At 42.5% G+C, this 20883-nt stretch overlaps 1 long non-coding RNA gene across 1 annotated transcript; it reads left to right on the top strand.

Moving 5' to 3' along the window:
• Positions 1-13434: 13434 nt before the first annotated feature.
• LOC144266158 (uncharacterized) lies at positions 13435-20616 on the top strand. The gene is made up of 3 exons (XR_013346435.1): positions 13435-13562; positions 13870-13925; positions 20371-20616. It is a non-coding gene; the product is annotated as an uncharacterized LOC144266158 (long non-coding RNA).
• The last annotated feature ends 267 nt before the right edge of the window (positions 20617-20883 follow it).

Here is a 20883-nt window from a genome sequence, read left to right as displayed (position 1 = left end):
CCGAATTCAGGACAAACTGCTGAGAAATAGGGCAGACACACCCCAAAACTGGTGGTTATTCTCCCATAAGATATACCAAACCAGCAACAAAAGTAAACGTTCACCACTCTGGCTAACAAGGAGTCAGACAAATAGTGGATTGGATCTGTTCTTGCAGCATAATTCCTGCATGTCCTATGTGATCTTGCCATGAAGCTCTGGCAAATGTTTGGAACCCAATTAACGTCAAGTCAATGTAGATATTAATGTTCTCCATAGTGTAGGTACCTTGGCATTTAGCCATGAAAACAATATGGTGGTGTGCCTCGGTTTCCCCTCTCATACAGCATATTAGGTGTGTAATGTTTTTTCTCCTGTGTACAGTTTCAAGACTGGTTACAGGCAGTAACTGTGAAACATCAGTATTACAAGGTCTTGTAACATAAAGTGTGTTGTCATGTAATGAAACAGTATAACCATAAAGGCTTCTAGCACATAGCGAGTTCTTATGTATCACTCCCAACATGTTCAAGAGTTTTTCCAAAAGATCATGCACATTGTACATTCTTACAGTTTTTGGTATCAGCAACACATTAGTCACAAAAGTTAACATTAGCATGAATATTAACATCAAATCTATTACAAGTGTACATTTACAAGCATTTTTGTTATGTCATGCCTTTGGCTCAATACTCTTGGAGTTTTGGCACTTTAGGGTTAACCTGTGGTTTCTATTTGCAGGATTAAGTTTTTCCCTTTCTCTCTGTCCTGTAGGGTCAAATCCTGAGCTCTCTTGCTTAACAGAATTCATTGGCTGGTTAGGTGTGTCCTTTCTGCTAAGAGCTATGGGCAAGTCTTTCGCCTCTCTCTCCTCCCCCCCCCACCCCCCCGCGGTCAGGTAATTTGCATCAACACAGACACTAGCTTGTTTACTAGTTTTCAGATTCTTAACTTTTAACAATTCCAAGGCTGGATTCTGTCTTAAAGAGATACCACCCATTTTCACTAGCATGTTAGACTTAAGGTTCTTTTGTCCTTCCATTACCACCCTCTGCTTCCACAGGGAATCAGATGTCAAGTCTACTAAGAGACTTACAAGACATATCCAAAGTGTCTAGAGATGAGTTTGCCTGCCATCCCCTGTATTCTCGAGAGATCAACTGAACAACTGTCCTGCTCTGTAGATTCAGCTACACAGTCGTCCCTCTGAACCTGAGACACAGACTGTTTACTTGAAGAATCAACATGGGGACATTCATGTACCAACAACATTGCCTCCCCAAAACACTGGTCAAGCACAGCCACTTGGTCATCATAGGGCTGTTCAAATTCCCTGACAATTTTCATTCCATATGAAACCTTCTCAAAGTTATCCACACTGGATCTTTCTAAAGCTGGATCAGTGGATCCATACACATCTGAAAGACTCTGGCAGTTAGGAACTGAAACTACGTCAATCAAATCACTTCTACACTCTTCAGTTACAGCAAACTGCTTGCAAAAACTATCAAGAGGATTCCTCTCCTTTGGAGCTTCTTTAAGCGACCATTCACCTTTACCTTGCTCCACAGAATCATTGCTCTACTGAGCCACAACCAATTCCTTCTGAAAAAAGAAAAGGAGTACTTGTGGCACCTTAGAGACTAACAAATTTATTTGAGCATATGCTTTCGTGAGCTACAGCATCCAATGAAGTGATGCTCACAAAAGCTTATGCTCAAATAAATTTGTTAGTCTCTAAGGTGCCACAAGTACTCCTTTTCTTTTTGCGAATACAGACTAACACGGCTGCTACTCTGAAAAAAATTCCTTCCAAGTTTCACTTACACCCAGAATCATCACTGGCCCATTAGGAGGATTCTTACACAACCCCCTTTTAGGCAAGCTGCTAGACTCCACAGTTAAAATGTTAGAGGCATTCTCCTCCCCTTTGCAGTCCTTGCTGGCAACATACAGGTTACCAGGCTTAATACACACATGCTTAGGGACCATTCCCTTGTTACAAGTTTTCACACTGTCAGTGGGTAACGCAGTTAAATCACCTTCATACTCTCCTTGTGCCCTGACCATGATATCAACCTGGTTAAACAGAGTTGTCATATCTTTACTCAGCACCATACTAGCAATAGACAAAATAACAGGTTTCAGAGTAACAGCCGTGTTAGTCTGTATTCGCAAAAAGAAAAGGAGTATTTGTGGCACCTTAGAGACTAACCAATTTATTTGAGCATGAGCTTTCGTGAGCTACAGCTCACTTCATCTATAGACAAAATAGAAGCACCAGAATTGCCTAGTCCTTGGGACTTTGTTATGACACTAACTGGATGTGAGCTAGTTACAATTTCATTCTCCCTAGCAGACACAAATTTAGGAATACTTCCTTCCTGGGCTTTAGTTAAATCCAGAACCAACTCGGGCAACTGACAGATTCTCAAGTAGCATAAGTGGAGAAGCACTTTCTGTCTGCTCCACAGACAAAGAACTAGAGACACACCCTTTTGCAGCAGACACTGCTATTCTTAACAGACAAAAACTGGAGATATCCTTTCCTTTGTCCCAGCACCGATGGCTGATTTCAGACATATACTTGGAAACTTGGACAGCTTCCTTAGTAGGCAAGTTGCCATTCCCAACAGATAAACTGCCATTCTCCACATTACAATGAGCAACTTTAAGCAAATCACTTCTACCTTGTTCAGGCTTACTTTCGCAAGCTTCTCTTGCCAAGAATCCATTACCCACAAAAAACTACCCTTTTCGTCCTTAATTAGGGCTTTAACCTGACTTTAATTCAACTTTAATCTGCTCTAGAGAAACGTTTTCCTGATCAATGAGTTCTCTCTATGCTTTATCTAATTCCAGATTCACTTCTGAGATATTAGACAGATATTCAGAAACTTCATTCACAAACAGCATTTTTTGCACAAACAGCTATTTTCCACCTTCCCTAGGTTAGAGACACCCTTTCCCTGGCCAGAGCAAAACTGGTTCAATACAGACAACTTCTTAGAGCCATACAACATACCAACATTGTTATAAACTGGACTTCCAAGGTGATACAGTTTCTGCTGTTCTTCCATTGCTTTTTTGATTTGGAGCTTAAGTTTGTCCACTTCTGTCTTAGCTTGCAGCACTTCCATTTGCCTCCTGTATGCTTTTTGGGTTCTTTCTTCAGCTTGCTTAGCTCTCTCTTCAGCTCTTTTTCCAGCTGGGCCAAGGCTTGCTACTCTTGCATTCGAAGTTCTGCCAATCTTTGTTCATGTTCAAGACACAGACTCTCTCTCAGGGCTTGCAGTTTGATTGCTTCTGCAGATGCCTTCTGGCTCATGGTCACTGATCTTTAACATTTAAAATTCTCAATATCAAAATTCAAATTTTGAATAGCGTGGGGTTCTGATCCAAAGCTTAACTGACTTGGTTCTGTGGATCCTAGCCAGACTACGCCACTGTAACCAGGCCTGTGTGGGTAACAACTGAGAATACCAAATTCAGGGCAAACTGCTGAGAAATAGGGCAGATACACCCCAAAATTGGTGGTTATTCTCCCATAAGATAAACCAAACCAGCAACAAAAGTAAACTTGTTTCACCACACTGGTTAACAAGAAGTCAGAAAAGATATTCCAATCCTTGCATCACCACCAAAAACACTAGGCTTAAAGATAAGGGGTTCTTTAAAACCAATTTCATCCAATAAAAGATTTTTGTGCTCCCAAAGGACCAGCCACACATCCAGGTCAATATATAACTCAGATCTTACCCAATAATCATGCTGTTGCCAATCTTCTAGTATCTAAAATCTAAAGGTTTATTTATAAAAAGAAAAAGAAAGATGAGTTAAAATTGGTTAAAAGAATCAAATACATATAATAAATGCACAGTTCTTGGATCAGGCTTGTAGCAGTGATGGAATAAACTGCTGGCTTGTTAAGTCTCTGATTGCTTCCAAATCATTGGAAGGTCCTCAGTCCCTTGAATGCTCCCATCAGGAAAGTTCATAGTCCAGAGGTTTGAGCAGGAAAGAGGCAAATGGAGATGTTTCCAGGGCCTTTTAGAGCTTCTCTCAAGTGAAGAGAAACCCATTGTTCTCACTGTGGAAAATTACAGGTGACAAGATGGTGTTTGGAGTCACATGGGCAAGTCACATGCCCACGCATGATTTTGCTTAGTCATAGCAAAAGCCATTTCCCACACTCTAGTTGTTCACATGAAAGTCCATCAGCCGTGAATAGGCATCTTCCATGGTCCATTGTGAGTTAAGTGTTCATTGATGGGCCACTTAACCTGACTAGTTTCAGAGTAGCAGCCGTGTTAGTCTGTATTCACAAAAAGAAAAGGAGTACTAGTGGCACCTTAGAGACTAACCAATTTATTTGAGCATAAGCTTTCGTGAGCTACAGCTCACTTCATCGGATGCATTCTATCACGAAAGCTTATGCTCAAATAAATTGGTTAGTCTCTAAGGTGCCACTAGTACTCCTTTTCTTTTAACCTGACTAGTCCCTTCAAGACGTGCAGACTAAATACCTTGAGGCCGTTACCCCAGGAGCAAACGTATTTGAAATACAGGTATAGAGCCAATTCTTATAACTTCAAATACAACGATACATGCACACAAATAGCATAATCATATTCAGCAAATCACAACCTTTCCACAGACACCTTACTTGACGTACTTTGTACAAGATTTGTTGCAATTATATAACAGTAATAGCAACAATGATTCGCATGGTCATATGTTAATCAGATACCATCACAACTCTTCATTGCTCAACCAAACACCCATATGGGTCATGTCCATATTCCAGTGTATCCAATGACTGAGACCCGTCAAAATCAGCCCTTTGCCCTGTGATTATGTTTGTAGAATGTAAACAGCTGGGGGAAAATTACTATCCAAAGTTACATGAAAAATGGCAATAGTAAAGCATAAATGATGGGACACACAATAAGAAGATAAAGAAAAAAGAGGGAAATTAAAAAGCCTGTCAGTGAAAGAATGGACTCAGTAATCCACCATCATTAACTAGGACATGCCACTCATAAGGCTGACCATTCATTGTCATAAAGACAGAATAGCGATCAGAACATTCACAGCTTCCATCGTGATCCCAAAAGGGTCAAATTAAGCTCGATGAAAAAGTTTACCTGTTCACTTAGATGCTGTGCAAAGAGGGTCTAAGGACAGACCCAACTCCCACGGAAGTCAATTGGAGTTCTTCTGGTGACTTTACTGGGAGTCAGATCTGACTCCTGAAAATAAATGGCAAAGGAATCCCTACTTGTGAGACTCTTCCAAATCCTATCAGAATAATCCAGTGTGCTCTAGCAGGCTGTGTTAGAAACATGGATAGCTACAGTCCTGATTCAGCTCCCATTAGCATTAATAGACTCCCATTGATTTCAGTGGGAACTGGATTGGGTCTTAGGTTGAGCCAAATACAAGTGTATGAGATATTACCAGATATAGGCCAGAAAAAAGGAAAATATTTAGCACTTATTAGACTGTGAGTACTTAGGGGCAGGGACTGTGTCTTCCAGTATTTGTGTTGAGCACCGAGCACACTTCGGGCCTTACAATTACAACTACAGCTGTCAGAGTAACAGCCGTGTTAGTCTGTATTCACAAAAAGAAAAGGAGTACTTGTGGCACCTTAGAGACTAACCAATTTATTTGAGCATGAGCTTTCGTGAGCTACAGCTCACTTCATCAGATGTATACCGTGGAAACTGCAGCAGACTTTATATATCCAGACTCCAGCGAGAAACTGCTGAATTGGAATTCATTTGCAAATTGGATACTATTAATTTAGGCTTAAATAGAGACTGGGAGTGGCTAAGTCATTATGCAAGGTAGCTTATTTCCTCTTGTTTTTTCCTACCCCCCCCTCCCCCCAGATGTTCTGGTTTAACTTGGATTTAAACTTGGAGAGTGGTCAGTTTGGACGAGCTATTACCAGCAGGAGAGTGAGTCTGTGTGTGTATGGGGGTGGTTTTTGGAGGGGGGTGAGGGAGTGAGAGAACCTGGATTTGTGCAGGAAATGGCCTAACTTCATTATCATGCACATTGTGTAAAGAGTTGTCACTTTGGATGGGCTATCACCAGCAGGAGAGTGAATTTGTGTGGGGGGGTGGAGGGTGAGAAAACCTGGATTTGTGCTGGAAATGGCCTAACCTGACGATTACTTTAGATAAGCTATTACCAGCAGGACAGTGGGGTGGGAGGAGGTATTGTTTCATATTCTCTGTGTATATATAAAGTCTGCTGCAGTTTCCACGGTATACATCTGATGAAGTGAGCTGTAGCTCACGAAAGCTCATGCTCAAATAAATTGGTTAGTCTCTAAGGTGCCACAAGTACTCCTTTTCTTTTTGCAACTACAGCTGTGTAAGTCTCAACTTTAGTTTGACTTGCTCCCACAAGAAATTTGATTTTCACACAATTCCACCACATGCATCAGAAATCTACCCCACCACAGTCTACTAGAAAGTTCCTAATGTGTGAGACATCCTATATAGCATGTTGTAATAAGCCTGCAAAAGGTTAAAGGTCAAAGTTGCCTCAGAGTCCTTGTGGATGGCCCTCTCCCGGGCTGCTGGGTGATTAATTTGGGTAAACATAAAGGCTCCCATCAATGTGTTATTATGGGACTGAAGTCAGGCCCATTCCTGTGGACCTGCTGTTTTTACTCTAAGGTCACTGAGACGTTGTTGCAGCCTGTTGATGTGTCTGTAATACCTAATCTGATAAATGGAGACTTTGGGCAAACTGTACTGTTGTTATATAGTCTGATAACATACTCTAATAGAATTGGATTTTGTTCTTTTAACTGAGTCTAGTGTTTGTAAAAGATGCTGGACTGCCAGCCCTGGGAACAGAAGTCCTCTCTTTATTTACAGAATAACTACAATAGCAGCATGAGGTTTCCTCCCAATGACTTGCCTCAGCCCCACATTGGAGAAGCCTTTTGCAGCGATCAGCATGTATAGATGGTGTTCAGTCTCCACAGCCTATTCAGCCCTTGGCCTTTATGTAGAGACTGCCAACAAAAATGTCAATTAGTGCCAGTTGTCTAAAGCAAATGATGACAGTTCTATCAAGTCTCCACAGGACCAGAGGTGCCATGCAAGATTTTACAAGTCTGTTGCAGAGGCCAGGGTAAGCAGATGCACCTAGTCAATTGTAAGACCAGGGTCTTAGGCAACAGGGGATTGAGTAGGAGTAGCCTGGGTACATATTTAAGCAACTCCTTTCAGAGAGGAACAGCAAAAGGATGAGTTACTGCATCTTTGTGAAATGCTTTCAAAAGTATCAAGGGTAGCACACATACCCAGCATTCCAGTTGTAGCCAGTGCCTCCAACAGGTAATTTTGACAAAGGTGGCACACAGGCCATGTACTCAGCATTTAAACAACGCTTTAGATTTCTAAAGAGCTGTACAAAACGACTATCACAGCATCTCTGTATTATCTCCATTGATCATCCTGAGAAACTGAGGCACAAACGGCCCTGTTAAATTTGTTTTTAGCCAGGAAGTTTAGCAATGCAAATGTTTGTTACTCATAACCCTGCTGGAGTCAAAAGGAATAGCACTAAAGCGCAGCACAACTAGAGGGCACTCTCCTTTCTTGGTATTGGAGTTTTATCCAGCAGGGGTGGAGTGGGGGCAGGGCTGGGACAGAGCAGGGGTGGGAAGAGGGGGAGCAGGGGTGGGGGCCATGGGTGCCCCAAATTTCCTGGTGCCTTATGCAGCTGCGTACTTTGTGTATGGGTAGGGATGGCCCTGCATTTAAGTAACCCCAGCCACAGAAACACTACCTATTACTTTCTCAGAATTTATTGAGCAACCCCTTCTTGCCATACACGGTGTTTCACCAGTGGCTTAACTCTATCGTGTCGCATGGTTCCTGCTTGAAGAAGTTTGCATGTTACCTTTTTCTTTGCATTAAGTATGCACGCATATATACATCACACGAATGCACATCAGACAGAACCAGAGAATGTAACCCAAAAACATTAGCAGAAGAGACAAGTACAATGGTTTATGAAAACATTACCAGAAGTTCATTAATCCTAATAAAAGGGACCAATCCAGGTTCTACTGAAGTAAAAGGGCAACCTCTTTGGTTCCCATTTATGGATCCAGTATTTCTTTGCCAAATTAAACTTATCTGGAATATCATTATTAGTTGGAGAGACCATATACCCCAATTAAGTGCATCTTTGAAAGTGGGCAAATCTAAAAAATTAGAGGAATGTAACTTTCATAGACATTTATTTTTAAAGCTATTGTGATCATCTAGTCTGACCTGTATAACACAGGGAATAGAATATCTTCCTGTAATTCCTGCATGAAGCTGATAATTTCTGGTTGAGCTAAAGTAGCTCTTTTAAAAAAGAAATCCAGACTTGATTTAAAGACTTCAAGAGATAAAGAGCTACAATCCTTGATAAGAAGACTGTTGCAAAGCTCAGTATTGAACCCAGATCTCCTTAATCCCTGTCCCTTGAACACAAAACCAGGCTTCTCCTCCTTCCTCTGCTTATTTACACACAAAAACAAATGTTCACATTTTAATTTAATGTATTTTTTTAAGTGAAAATTAGTAGAATTGGTAGAATCAGCACAAACCAGTGAATGATCCCCATAATGATCCCCAGGAAACATATTCATGACCTCTTGTCCTAAACTGGGACCTGATCCCAATTCACAATGAAATCAGTGCTAGTCATCCATTTCAAGAATGAGATCAGGCCGTTGGGGATGATCGCATCTAGAACCAGAGATAGGCCTGAGCCAAAAACTCATATCAACATACCCCAGGACCTTGGATGAGTTAAAATATGGATCTAGCCTTTGTGGCTTGGGCCCATCTTGAACTAGGTTAATCCAAGACAAAGTCAGCATGCCTCAGAAATACATTGTAGGTCAACTCCTTTCCTTCAGTAATATCTCTTCTCATTTTGCATTGTTAATGTAGAAAAATTTAAGGGGACAAATTCATGCCTGTTATAACTCTACTAACTACTATGGAGTCAAAATGGATGAATGTGTATCCTATTCTTAATGTTTTTTGGGAGGAGGGATTATAATTATGTTTTTATGGTGTGACAAGGCTACATTGAACATGTTAATTACAGTATACAATATTGAGCTGTAGCTCACGAAAACTTATGCTCAAATAAATTTGTTAGTCTCTAAGGTGCCACAAGTCCTCCTTTTCTTTTTGCGAATACAGACTAACACTGCTGCTACTCTGAAACAAATATTAATCTTTATAACTCAGTGTAATCTCGATGAAATAATGTCCATGGCAGTATATTCAAGTGAAACCTACAACTCACGGTTACAAAAAAAGTGAAGTCACTTGAGGATCAGTCTCTTTGGATGCCTTTTTCTCCATATCTGAAAAACCATGTGTTATCGCTCTCCATGTGTGGAGCAGAAATATGCCACAGTTGTAGCTCAAAGAGAAACCTCAGCCTAGCAGGACTGAGCAATACAAAATCCAAACCCTTTGATTTCTGTCCTTTATGAACAATGGACATAAATGTGCTAAAGGGAAATAGGGATGCGGGCTGGACAAAATAATATTATTGTATCTTTAAACCAAAACCCACATGATGATGTAGGCTTCCGAATTGTATTCTCCTGTATTGGAGCTGTGTGGCTGGATCCGGCAAGAAGATGTGCAGGTGTCTTGTAGAGAGAAGGGTAGGCCCCTAGGTGTGATTATGCCTGCTCTGCCATGGAGGAGATCTGGGGTTGACCCTCAGTCCATTCTGTCCCTGTTACCAGCTGGGGCCGGGAATGCCGTTAAAGCAGATCACTCCACAAGGGAAGGAATGCATTGGTTCATTCATCCACAATCTTCAGGGTCCAGGTGGAGAGCAGGAGGTGGAGAGAACACCTACAGGCTGTAAAGGAGGCCTCACCTTGTCCTGTAAGACTGTACCTTGTACATACCTGATAGAACGGGTATATCAAGAAGAGTTCATGGCAATATATATGGTCAAATAGTGATACTCTCATTTAGGAAAACTGCTGAAGTCAAATGGGAGTTTGCTGGAGTAAAAGCTGAATTGAGGACCTCAGGCCTCGAGTCTCATGCTTAAAAATCATCCTCCCCTCCAGCAGAAAAGCATTTATAAATACTAAGTATTTCTAAGATTATCAATAGCCCATGGAAGGAGGGACAGAGGCCAAATGGTTTGCCCCAAATTTTTAATTTTTCACACACAAAAATAAAATAAAATCTTATCCTATTCTATATAATCCCTGAAGTATTGTCAAGGGCTAACCCCTAGACCCACTAAAGTCAACGGCAAAGCTCCCACTGATTTCAGTCAGACCAGGATTTGCTCCATTATAGTGCACAGATTAGAATAGATCCCTGGAGGAATAGAACCCAAATGCTTCCTACTAAAGAAACAAACAATAGGATAGATAAAAATGCAGGCTATGCATAGAGGTTTTTCAAATAACTCCTTCCATTTCCAGTGCCAGAACAGAACATTTACTTGGTTTATCGTTTAAACCTTACTGAAGAGCTTAGTGTGGAACGTGGCCTCCTGCTTGTTAAGGAGAGCATCATCCCAAGAGCATGTAACACCCGTGCTCCACAATCTGCCCAGACTGCCTGTTTGCTTCTGCCTGGAGTTTAAGGAGCTATATGTAACCTAAAAAGCCATAAATAGTCTGGCATTCAGTTCCCTCTCTCCCTGTGCAATACCCATTGCAGCTGCAATTAGCAGAGGCACATGAGCTGAACCTCCTCCCCTCACCCAGGTTAAGCTAGGTGGGGGGTTCAAAAGGGCATTCTTCTCAGCTCCAGACCAAGCTTCCTTCTGGTCTGCCAGAACCTGGATTCATTAGCGTTCAGCACAGACCACAAATCCCATTCTTTTCCTTAGGTGTTTCAGGAGGGAGATGGCCAAGGGATATGATGTGGTGGGTTTCAGGTAAGGATGATTACCTTCCTTGTAATAGTATGTGAAGCACTAGGGAGAACTCATCACAGAGTCATGTTGATTTAATTCAGACGGTTTGCGTTGTTCACTCTTGTGAAAACACCCAGAGGAATGGATGGGCACTTTACCATCAATGGTCTGTGAAATCCATTACTGTACCCAATACAATGTTTCTAAATAGTTTCTGTTCTGCAGAACATTGACCAGTCTTCACATGGTCTAGGCCATTCTGTAAATGGAGTAATCAAATAAAGAACCACCAAAAATACTACACTGGGTAAAGTTAGGAGGATTTATACTAGTATCAACTGTACTCTTTGTATACTCGGGAGATAGAAGGAACAGATAACTTCATGATCATCTCCCCTATCAGATTCCAACATCCCAGCTCAGCTTTGACACCCTTCATCTTCCCTGTCACTAAAGATCACAGCCTGGCTGCTCTAGGACTTATTTAGCGACAGAATTATCTGGCAGAAAATCATTTTCTGAGACAGAGCATGATGTTGTGAGAGCTGGTGGGGGTGATTCATTGGCTTATTCATTCATTGGTTCAACCATTTTAACATTTAAAACAGATTTGTAAAAATAATCCAACTCCATAACATATTTCCACCCCCTTTCTGTATATGTTAGGTAAAACGCTCTTTGAATACCTTGACCACATGTGAGCACTCTGTGCAACAAGTGAGCTATGCAAAGTGCAGGCCTTGTTGCAGCCACAAAACCCTGCACCTGAATGTATGAAACTCATAGTGTGTCCCCCTCTCTGTGCCCAATCCACAGAGGATAGGAGTTGTTACAGCCCTCAGCTACAGAGCTTGGCTCTTAAGAGCTAAACACATGAACTAAAGGTCCCTGGCTCAATGTCCCACTGTGCTTGGCCAAGAGGGCAGCTGTCACAATTGCACAGGCAATCACCTGATTTGCATGTGCAGGCCAACTGGCTGAGCACACAGTCAAGTGGTCTTGCAACACCCCACTCTGTATGTGCAAACAACTTGTTTGCTTATACATATGTGGTGCCTAGTAGGTATATTTTGCACAGTTCACCAACTGCACTACTTTTAAAAACATGGTTCTGCAGCCAGCCACATAGCTTGAAAATGAAGTCAGAGTTACACTTCTGCATTAAAAGGGTATTTACCTAATCCTGTGCTCAGGCATCATGACTTTGCATAGCTCCCATTATCTTTCCACCAGCCCTGGTGAAAAACAACATAAGGAATTAAGGGGAAAGCTTTTTTTAATTTTCCTGGTTAATGTGGGAGCATGAATTGATTTATTGCCCTTGAAAGTGAGAGAGAGTAACGCTGCTAGCTAGCACTAAGCAGGGAAGAGGATCCATAAGCTGCTATGCAGTTCTGCCGATCTTAAACCCCCAGCAGCAACACTCCAGTTATTCGAGTGCTGCACCTTTCTTCAACGGAGGCTGCCGAGCGGAACTGTGTGTTGGCTTTGTGATGCGACATGTCCTGGCTGTTACTCTGGATACCGCATTTGCTCATCTTTTTAACATTTGTAGTGTGCATGAAGGACAGGAACAGCACAGAAGTCGTAAGAAATCTTGAATTCTGAGCTGCGAGTGTACTCAGAAGTCCTTTGTTCTGGAGTCAAAAGAACCCTTGCCTGCCTTCCACTTTGGGTTTAATGCTTTCGAAGTAGTTGCCCAGATACCAACAAAATCTTATGTAGCCTCCATGCCTGTAACAATACTTCATTCAGATTGCTGCAGGCATTAGCTAAGCAGGCTAGGGCTGAGATGATTTTAGATACCAGACTTCCAAGGAAAATCCCAGATACCAATACTGATGACCCAGTAGAAGGCAGCCTTTCTGATGGGGCAGCATGCTGCTGAAAGTGCCATTTGTATGATGAGACATTGGCCTTGAGGAGCCCTGACCACTCATGGTCATTAAAGATAGTACAGCACTTTTCATTAGAAAAGGGGCATTGATGTAACGCATTAGCAAAGCATGTGCCACATCCCTCTCTACTAGCCAGTCTGCTGGAGGATAACAGCCCACTACCACCTAACGGTCCTCAGCTCAGCTGGCAGAAATCTGTGCTGGGAGGCCAAAAGTTCTGACTTCAAGTCCCCTGTGCTGGTATCGTTACATTAGTTCAAGTATGCTAGTCACATTCCAATATATGTAATGGCATTTTACTCACTGCCCATTGCTTCATTTGGATAAAATAATTGTGTGTGTGTGTGTGTGTGGGGAGGGGGAGCGTTTAGTGTCAGGGAAGCATGCACTAGTCAAGTGCCTAGATGTTGACCAAAATTGCTACAGGATGTAAACCTGAGCATTTTCTGATTATAATTCTGCCACATTGTCATACTCTAGAATTAACAGAGTCCTAAATTAATCCTCCCTCCTCTTAAAACCTATTAACACAGCTTGATTTTTAATTAAATTTTTGTGTGTTAACTTTTTTTAGCGTGTAACTTTCCGCCTGCTTTCATGTCTCCTCTGCTAGAGGGTCACAACTTTCATTGTGCAGCTGAAAACCATGAATGAATCACTGCCACGCGTACATTTAAACTTTACCTGAAGTCTCCATCAGGAGTCTGGGAGATGATTAGAAGTGCTGAGCACTCACAACTCCAGGTGAAGTCAATGGGAGCTGCATGTGCTGAGCTCCGCAAAAACCCAGGCCATTAGTTATCATCATTTAGACCTTACATGGAGGGGGGGAAGATCCATGCTAGTACCTATCTGTAAAAAGGGAATCAAAAAACACTTGGGGAATTATAGACCAGTCAGCCCAACTCCAATATGTGGAAAGCTACTGGAACAAACTGTTAAACAATAAACTGGTAAGCACCTCCAGAGAATAATAGGGTGATAAGTAATAAGCCAACATGGATGTAAAAAACAAATAATGTCAAATCTCTCTAATTTCCTTCTTTGACAGGACAACTGGCCTACTGGATAGGGGAGAAGCAGTAGACCTGATATATCTGGATGTTTGTAAGGCTTTTGACACATCATATTTATGTGATTTTCTTTTGAGACTGTCATGTGGGGTGTAGATTAAATTACGAAAATGACTATAATTTTAACTCATTGAAAAACCATACTCAAATGGCTTGGTGTTAAACTGGGAGAACACATCTAGTGGAGTCCTGCAGGGGTCAGTCCTGGGTATGGTACTAGTCAATATTTTCATTAATGATTTGGCTAATGGAGTGGAGAGTATGCCTATAAAATTTGCAACTGACACCAAGCTGGGAGAGGTTGCACACACTTTGGAGGACAGGATTAGAATTCAAAATGACCTTGCAAAGTTAGAGAATTGGTCTGAAATCAACAAGATGAAAGTCAATAAAGACAAGTGCAAAGTACTACACCCAGGAAGGAAAAATCAAATGCACATCTACAATTTGGGTAATAACTGGCTAGGTGGTAGTACTGCTCAAAAGGACCTGGGGTTATAGGAGATCACAACTTAAATATGAGTCAACAATGCGATAAGGTTACAAAAATTACTAATATCATTCTGGGGTATATCAATAGCAGCGTTGGGTGTCAGATACAGGAGGTAATTGTCCCACTCTATTCAGCAGTGGTAAGGCCTCAGCTGGAATCCTGCTTTCAGTTTTGGGTGCCACACTTTAAGAAAGCTGTGGACAAATTGGAAAGATTCCAGAGGAGAGCAACAAAAATGATAAAAGTTTTAGCAAACCTGGCCTATGACGAAAGGTTAAAAAAACTTGGCATGTTTAACCTTGAGATAAGAAGACTGAGGTGGGGACCTGATAACAGTCTTCAAATCTGTTAAGGGCTGTTATAAAGAGGAAGGGGATCAATTGTTCTCCATGTTCACTGAAAGCTGGACAAGAAGTAATGGGCTTAATCTGCAGTAAAGGAGATTGAGGTTTGATATTAACGTAACCCAGGCTAATGGAGCTGATGAAAAAGAGAGCCAAGTTTGCTGCTGGGTAGAGGAGAGATGGGGAAGACGGCAGTGTTTACCTTGCCAAAGATGTTGAGCCTTGTGATTGGGCAAACCCTGGGGGGATGGAAGGCTGACTAAGCCAATCAGAGGAATGGGATGAGAAGAGGCCAGCTCTGCCTGAGAGGAGTGTGGGCTATCCAGCACTTTCAACAAGTGTTCTTAATGCTCTTCCAAAGTGTGACCAAACACTATCCAGTCATCCAGATACACCAGAACAGCCAGAAGATTCATGCAACTGTCTGCTTCATTAATCTCTGGAATGTGGCCGGGGCCCCCCAGATATTCCCTGGGGCAGTCTCAGAAATTTGTAGAATCCAAGTGGACAGATGAAGGATGCCTTCATCATATCAACTGGTCCCATGGGTATCTGCTTCTCAGATCCAAAATAGAAAACCAACAGCTTCCTGTTAGGCAATCTAAGGCTTCATCCACTTTTGGGGTGGATTGGTCAGGGATTGTACACCTGTTCAAAGTATGATAATATATGCACTTGCATACATCTTCATTCTTTTTTATGGCCACAACAATTGGGGAGGCATAAGAACTTCCAGAGTTCCTGATGATTCCTGTGGTCTTCAACTCCTGGATATGTTTCCGAACATCTTCGACATATGATAGCCTCCTCGATCTTTCATGGAAAGGCCCATCATTCAGCCAGATGTGGTGTTCAAATCCCTTGCCACAACCCACATCCCACTCCCAAGCAGAGAACACTTGGGCTCATTGCACTAGTTTTCATCTCTCTTTCCACACTGGAAGAATAGGGGAGTTCCCAAAGTTCAACTTATATGGGTGTAATCTTCCTGCTGGGGGCCATATGGGCCACAGTTGCAGCCAAGTATATCTGTACAACACATTTTCCTGAGGGATAGTGATTGGCTACTCAGTTTCATTAGCCACCAGCAGCTTTATTGACACTTTTGTACGAGATGAGGTTTTGGCTATACCCTTCATCACCATCAATCCACCCAGCAGTGCATCTGTATCTGGGGCTTCAACCAGGATTAACTGATTGTTGGCCTTCTGATCACACTTGAGCAATTTCATCCACTACATGGGTTATCCTAGCAGGAATAATAACTGGAGGCCTACATCTTAGTTTGACCATTCCCACCAATCCTCAAGTCCACACTGGTCTCACTCTCCTTCTTTAGCTTGATATGCTTCTGAACGTAGTGCATGGATATTCAGGCTGTGTGTGCACTAAAGTCAAGCAAAGATTTTGCATAGCTGAGCCAAAGCTCCAAACATGGCTGCATTTGTTCCTACAATTCAAGGCACCTGGTTTGGATGCCCAGTGGATGGACCAAAGCAAGTGCGTCTCTCTCTTTCTCAATTCCAGCCACATCCTTTGAGACTTTAATTTCACTAGCACATATTCCAGTTATGGGTACTGGTCATCTCCTAACCCCCATACAGCCAACCCAGTTAGAGGTTGCAGGAGCAGATGTTGCTGTAACAATGCGGCCTCTGGCAGGGCATTACTGCGAGTATCAGTTCAGGACAAATTGCTTAGAGCAGGGCAGTTACAGCCCAAATCTTTAGTTCCTTTACTATTAAGGCACGCCAAACCAACCAAAACAGAGAGGATTTCGGTTTTACCCCACTGGCTAACCATAAGTTAGCAATTCCCTCAGATACTCCAGTTCCCTTTTATCACCCCCAGCACCGCTCCTTATGGGGATGAATGGTTATGAAAACCAACACCGCAGTAAAAAAAAAGGTGCTCCCGATCCCAAAGGACCAAACCCCAGAGGTCAATATACCAGTCAGATCTTACCCACAAATCACGCTGTTGCCAATCCTTTAAAATCTAAAATCTAAAGCTTTATTCATAACAAGAAGAAATATAGATGAGAGCTAAAATTGGTTAAACGGAATCAATTACATACAGTAATGGCAAAGTTCTTGGTTCAGGCTTGTAGCAGTGATGGAATAAACTGCAGGTTCAAATTAAGTCTCTGGAGTACATCCCTAGCTTGGATGGGTCATTCAGTCTTTTGTTCAGAGCTTCAGTGTAGCAAAGTTCCTCCAGAGGTAAGAAGCAGGACTGAAGACAAGATGGAGGCGATGCAGCTGCCTTTTATAGTCCTTTTGCCATGTGGCTTATGCTTCCTTTGAGTCCAAACACAAGCTACCCAGCACATGGCATGGAAAAACCTTAGAGTTCTGTCCATAGGCATGTCCCTGCATGTCTTCCTGAGTCTGTATCTGCTTTCTCTCAATGGGTCAGTTGTATAGCTGATGGACCATCAAGCAGGCTTGTCAGTTCTGATGCCAAATTGTCTGGGGTGTCACATAAAAGCGTAGCACAAGTTTGAAATACAGACAGTACAGAGCCAATACTTAACTTTAAATACAAAAATGTTACATGTTTACAGATAGCATAATCATAACCAGCAAACCACAACCTTTTCATAGACACTTTACTTGACCTCCTTTGTACAAGATTTGGTGCCACTATATGACCTTGGTTGCAACAATGATCTATACGGTCACCGTTCATGTCAATAACATCACAGTCACCATGAAAAGGATTCAAAGATTATAGTGACCAGAGCGCCACTATCTAGAACAACTGTACACTCTCTTCCCTCAATAGTCACTCCAACCTGAGACTTTGGTCCAGCCACTTCTACAGGCAAGCCAGACACAGCTGGAGGCAAAGATTCAGCCTTCACATCTTTGAGTGGAGGGGAGCAAAGGTGGTTACGGGACCCAGGGTGCTCCCTTACCTGGCCCCTCTAATGTTTCCCACTATCTTATTGACATAGAGGGCCATAAATTGTTCCTCAGTTCTCCCAGAATTTACAGATTTAGAACATCCTCATGGGCAGTGCCCATCTTCTCCACTCTAATAACAGAAACATGGGCTCCAAGAGGCAGGGATTCCACCAAGCCCTATCATTTTCTTGACCCCTGCCTCTCTAGTATAGCTGTCCAACTCGCATTTGTCTGGGAGTCGAGATACTCCACCTCTTGTCATTTGTTGGGGAAGACACTCCTGAGTGCTGTTTCACTGTCAATACTGCTACTTTCTCTTGCAACTCAGCGATCTGTTTCATCATATGGTTACTTTCAGGAGAGGTGTTACACTGAGTGGCTTCCAAAGTACACACTCATTTCAGTCCCTCAGAAAAGCTTATCTCCAGAGTCCTGAGTTTCCCTCTCCCTGATCTCTTGCCTCAGTTTAGCGAAAGACAGGGATTCCCCTCTCTGTCCTCTATATGCAACTGGAGCAACATGAATCCAGCATGTCTAACACCCTTTAACACTTGCTCCAGTCAGAGGTGATCCAAATCACCCCCTGAAACTCTCTTCTCATAGTGGATTCTCTGTTGGGGTCATTCCATCCATGCCTGTCAAGGTTCCTCCCCCACTCTGAACTCTAGGGTACAGATGTGGGGACCTGCATGAAAAACCTCCTAAGCTTATCTTTACCAGCTTAGGTCAAAACTTCCCCAAGGTACAAAATATTCCACCCGTTGTCCTTGGACTGGCCGCTACCACCACCAAACTAATACTGGTTACTGGGGAAGAGCTGTTTGGACGTGTCCTTCCCCCCAAAATACTTCCCAAAACCCTGCACCCCACTTCCTGGACAAGGTTTGGTAAAAAGCCTCACCAATTTGCCTAGGTGACTACAGACCCAGACCCTTGGATCTTAAGAACCATGAACAATCCTCCCAACACTTGCACCCCCCCTTTCCTGGGGAATGTTGGATAAAAAGCCTCACCAATTTGCATAGGTGACCACAGACCCAAACCCTTGGATCTGAGAACAATGAAAAAGCATTCAGTTTTCTTACAAGAAGACTTTTAATAAAAATAGAAGTAAATAGAAATAAAGAAATCCCCCCTGTAAAATCAGGATGGTAGATATCTTACAGGGTAATTAGATTCAAAAACATAGAGAACCCCTCTAGGCAAAACCTTAAGTTACAAAAAAGATACGCAGACAGAAATAGTTATTCTATTCAGCACAATTCTTTTCTCAGCCATTTAAAGAAATCATAATCTAACACATACCTAGCTAGATTACTTACTAAAAGTTCTAAGACTCCATTCCTGGTCTATCCCCGGCAAAGACCCAGCATACAGACAGACACAGACCCTTTGTTTCTCTCCCTCCTCCCAGCTTTTGAAAGTATCTTGTCTCCTCATTGGTCATTTTGGTCAGGTGCCAGCGAGGTTACCTTTAGCTTCTTAACCCTTTACAGGTGAGAGGAGCTTTCCCCTAGCCAGGAGGGATTTCAAAGGGGTTTACCCTTCCCTTTATATTTATGACAATGCCAGATACTGAGATTGTTCTCTCCTGGCTCCTGATGGGTGGACAGCAATTTTAATATACCATCCTCTCCACTTTCAGTGCTTCTAACCATGCCCTCCAAAGCTGAGAGGTATTCAGCCATAGTTGCCTCTGGGTTACGGACCCAGAGTGACCAGATAGATTCAGCAGTAGGTCCTTGTGGACTTTCCACTACGCTCTTTTGTTTGTCCCTTTTGAAGCAGGTCCATTCCTGTTCCATCTGAACAATCAGACTTCAAATTCTTCCTCCTGTGCAGGGGGTAGGTTTTAGCCCTGCAAAGTTTCTTAGTCTCTGATGGCTGCCAGTTCCAGTTTCCAGGCCTGCCATTTGTCCCATGGCCTGGGTAAAGGCCTTCAGGAATGAATCTTCTGTCAGAGGGTGAGAAGATGGGGCAGGAGGACTATGCACTGCCCTCAAATTGTCTTCCTTCTTTCCTGTTCTCTGGATCAAATGTTGAATTTCTCTTTGAAAATCAGATGTCTCATCTGGTGGTATCAAACCTCATGGACCCAGAACAGAAGGCATCTCTCTTCTTCCTCTCAATAGGTTTTGCTGAGGAAGGTGACCTTTCCCAAGGCCTGTACAATCTGTGCTCTGGAGATACTCTTGCTAAAGCCTCCCACCACCACAGCCTATTGTGGATCTACGTCATCCCCTTCACACAACTCTAGGACCTGTCCTCTAGCCATGCCGACTAACAGAGGGGATGTTATGGGCCACCACTTGTAACACCGATGCCCCTATGAGGAATTCAACTGGAAAATCTCTGAAGTTCAGGACACACTTCCCCTCCCAGGGGGAGTATGTAAGCCATGCCTGCTCAGGTGTGGCACTTTGTCCCCCTCCAGTGGTGGCTACGCCAGCTAGAGAAGCATATCTTTTAGCTCAGACAGTAGAGACTCATGCATTAAGATCAAGAGGTTCCAGGGATGTTTGCGTTACATTAGGAAAAACTTTCTAACTCTAAGGATAGTTAAGCGCTAGAATAGGTTGCCAAAGGAAGTTTTGGAATCCCCATCCTTTAAGGTTTTTGGAACAGATTAGCCAAACACCTGTCAGGGATGGGCTAGGTATATTTGGTCCTGCCTCAGCACTGGAAGGGTCTTTTCCAGCCCCACATTTCTATGATTCTGTTTTAATTTTACAGGCAACAAGAAAAGACAATTTTGATGGGGAAAGCAATCAACTTGTATAATTAAAGCAGCAAATCATATAAAGGAAACACTGAAAGGCCCTTTTAGATCATCTTGTCCCTTCGTGTCAGTACAGGATTGCACCTTGCGGTATATTTTCCAGTGCTCTGTACAGTCATAAATGCCTCAAACAATGGAACTTCCACCATTTCCCATGAAAGACAATTGCAGAGTCTAATAAACTTTATTGTGAGGAAATATTTCCTGCTAGTGAGCCTGGCCTTTTCTTTACTCCAGTTCATCCCATTTCTCCTAGTTAATTCCCTTCAGGGATGTACAAACAAATGTATTCTCCTACACTCACCCCATCAGCTATGGTTTACTCAAGCCATATATATTAGGTTCTTTAAACATTTGTTCATGAGTCATTCTCTGCAACCCCTTAATCATTTAGGACAGTCTGCTCAAATTTCTTTTAAGGACTGAAGTGCCCCAAGCTGTATTGAGTGTCTTAGGTGAAGTCTCCA

Source organism: Eretmochelys imbricata, chromosome 6 (assembly GCF_965152235.1).
Source record: "Eretmochelys imbricata isolate rEreImb1 chromosome 6, rEreImb1.hap1, whole genome shotgun sequence".
Lineage (NCBI taxonomy): Eukaryota > Metazoa > Chordata > Testudines > Cheloniidae > Eretmochelys > Eretmochelys imbricata.
The sequence above is the reverse complement of the archived record's forward strand: the minus strand, read 5'-3'. Positions and strand labels throughout refer to the sequence as shown.